General features: G+C 41.2%; 1 protein-coding gene across 1 annotated transcript in view; it reads left to right on the top strand.

Annotated features, from left to right (window-relative positions):
* The first annotated feature begins 2,769 nt into the window (after positions 1-2,769).
* LOC143278133 (uncharacterized) overlaps positions 2,770-3,247 on the top strand; it is an 11,049-nt gene continuing 10,571 nt past the window's right edge. Inside the window, exon 1 of the mRNA XM_076583161.1 lies at positions 2,770-2,900. The gene's annotated coding sequence lies outside the window, so the exon portion shown is untranslated. The remainder of the gene's footprint in view (positions 2,901-3,247) is intronic.

The raw sequence follows: 3,247 nt of genomic DNA, 5'->3' as shown, positions 1-3,247 counted from the left end.
GGAAACAACTGTCGCCATTTACTTCGCGGCAAAGACCGAGACCCATTGACCTAAAAATAGATCTATTTTTAGACCAGTCACTTACACCCCACTCCCACTCCCCAAGAAGACTTTCTCGACCGGCCATGTCAACAACTGAGAGCGGACAAAATAAACAAAAAAATTGCGCGCCTGACTGTGACGACTGACGCAACAGGAAGAATGCCCGACTTTGCTGAGCGCTTTTCTGCTCAGGGCTCTGACCGTTTTAATCGAAGGTCAAGGTCACCAAGACATTCTCCCCCGCGGCTTTCAAACTCGACGAGTGTGGTGTAGTGTCGAATAGTTAATTAAGAGCGCTGAATTAATATAAACGCCTGAGTTTTCCACGGTTTCGGCCGCAAATGGTGCGTTAAGGGGTGGAGATTTTTCGAATCTCCCAGGTCGACAGATATGCAGACGGATGGACCTGTTTCATCCTGAGCCCACACGGTTCTGTGTATATCAGTGCACGTGGAATAAAATGGCCACCCTACCGGTAGAGAGAGAGACACAGAGAGAGACGACAGAGAGAAAGAGAGAGATATATATACCAGTTTATGAAAGATGTGTGTGTGCAGTGTGTGTGTGTGTGTGCAGTGTGTGTGTGTGTGTGTGTGTGTTATTTCCGTTCAGATTCACTTCTCTATTTTCGCTCTTACAGTTCACTCCTACATTTCAGTTCCAGTTCATCCAGAGTTCCACATTTTTCCTTGAATCGTTTAGGAGGCAGGTGGCAGAATGGTTAAGACGCTCAGCTGCCAATACAGAGAGTCCGTCAGGGTGTGGGTTCCAATCCCGCTGTCACCCTTTCTCCCAAGTTTGACTGGAAAATTAAACTGAGCGTCTATAGTCTCTCGGATGAGACGTGTGTAAAAACTTCATCAAGAACTGGAGGCCAATATCACTGCTAAATATCGTATATAAAATCGGATCGTCATGCCAACCGTATAAAAACTGTCTTGCCCAAACTTATTGCAGAAGACCAAACTGGTTTTATCAGAAATAGATATATAGGTGACAATATAAGGTTGATTTATGACACAATAGCTTACTTAGAAGAACACAATCTACCTGGGCTTTTGTTAAATATCGATTTTGAGAAGGTTTTCGATTCAGTTAGTTGAAATTTTATGTTTAAAGTATTAAACGCATTTGGTTTCCAAAATGGGATATGTAAATGGATAGAAACATTTTATAATAATATCAGATCCTGTGTTCTTGTAAATGGGCAAGTCTCTAGCTGGTTTAGTGTAGAACGGGGATGTAGACAGGGAAACCCACTATCACCATACCTTTTTGTTTTTTGTGTTGAAATATTAGCAATAATGACACGAGAAAATGAAAATGTACGTGGTATAACGATCAACAATATGGAACACAAACTTTCTCAATACGCAGATGATACTGAATTTCTTTTAGCAGGTGACTAAAAATCATTTGAGACATGCATGCATATAGTGGACACGTTTGGGAGTAAATCAGGCCTACATATGAATTTTGGAAAAACAAGTGCAATCTGGCTGGGAAGTAGTAAAAATTCTAATATTCCGTATATGGAGCATCTAGGGATAGAATGGAATCCACCAAAATTTAGAATTCTAGGAATCTGGTTTACAAATGATTTACAAAACTGTGCAAATATGAATTACTCGAGTGGTTAAAGCGTTGAACTTTCAATCTGAGGGTCCCCGGTTCGAATCACAGTGACGTCGCTCGGTGGGTAATGGGTGGAGAGTTTTCCGATCTCCCAGGTCAACATATGTGCAGACCTGCTAATGCCTGAACCCCCTTCATGTGTACACACAAGCAGAAGATCAAATACGCACGTTAAAGATCCTGTAAACCATGTCAGCGTTTGGTGGGTTATGGAAACAAGAACATACCCAGCATACACCCCCCCGAAAGCGGAATGTGGCTGCCTACATGGCGGGGTAAAAACGGTCATACACGTAAAAGCCCACTCGTGTACATACGAGTGAACGTGGTAGTTGCAGTCCACGAACGCAGAAGAAGAAGAAGAAGAAGTTCTGATGATGACTGCTCTCAAAGAAAGGAAGGAGAAGACGATGACGATGACGAAAAAGAAGAGGAAGAAGAATTTAAGAAGAAGAATAGCAACAACAACAACAAGGGCAACATAACAACAACAACAACAACAACAACAGCAACAACAAAATGAAGAACAAGAAGAAGAAGAACAAGAGGAAAAACAAGAACAAGAAGTGGAAGAACAAGAAGAAAGAAAGAATAAAATGGAACTGGCGAGATAGAGCAACACATGGAAAGGAAAAGACAACACAACAACAACGACAATGATGATGATGATGATAATAGTGATGATGATGATGATGGTGAATGGTGATGATGATGATGATGATGATGATGATGGTGAATGGTGATGATGATGATGATGATAATAATAATAATAATAATAATAATAATAATAATAATAATAACAACAACAACAAACAATAATAATAATAATAATAATAATAATAATGATGATGATGATGATAAGAAGGATGATGATGATGATCATCATCATCATCATCATGATCATCGTCATCATAATAACAATAAACAAGATAATGATAATAGATAAATGAACAGATAAATAACTGAATAAAGGAACAACAACAACTAGAAAAAAAAACGAAAGAAAATTACCCGGGGGGTCAAACTGAAGAGTAGGGAGCAGGCACCATGTAGCACACGACACACTCCAACTCGCACCGTTTGCGGATCAAATACGACCAAGTGACCGGCGAAGCAGACGACAGTGAACTGCCAAGCGTACCGGGTGGATTCGGAAGACTGTGTTTGTGCTGTGCGAGTCCTGCTTGGATACCCGTGACTGAGACACCCGACTGCACAATGGTGTGAGTATCACTTTGCTTCAACGTGGTGGGCACACGTTTTGTGTAGACCTCAGTCGTCAAGTAGACAGACATCCTCGAAAAAAAAGAAAAGAAAAAGTTTGCATGGGGGTGGAAAAAAGGCGTTTTAGGAGCAGTTCGTGTGATTCAATTCCAACCGGTTTGATATTCGTTGCCGTCGTGGCGTCCGCGGCATGTGTGAATGCCAAATGTCACAGTTGTTTCGCCTCTTTTTTTTTTTTTTCTTTTCCTTTTCGTTACGTTACGGGTATGAGTGCATTTTGATTATGAGTGACCAGGTTCAAGCCTTGGCAATACCCACATTTCTTCCCCTCCACCCTGCGTGTGAC

This window comes from Babylonia areolata, chromosome 35 (genome assembly GCF_041734735.1).
Source record: "Babylonia areolata isolate BAREFJ2019XMU chromosome 35, ASM4173473v1, whole genome shotgun sequence".
NCBI classification, from domain to species: Eukaryota; Metazoa; Mollusca; class Gastropoda; order Neogastropoda; family Buccinidae; genus Babylonia; species Babylonia areolata.
The sequence above is the reverse complement of the archived record's forward strand: the minus strand, read 5'-3'. Positions and strand labels throughout refer to the sequence as shown.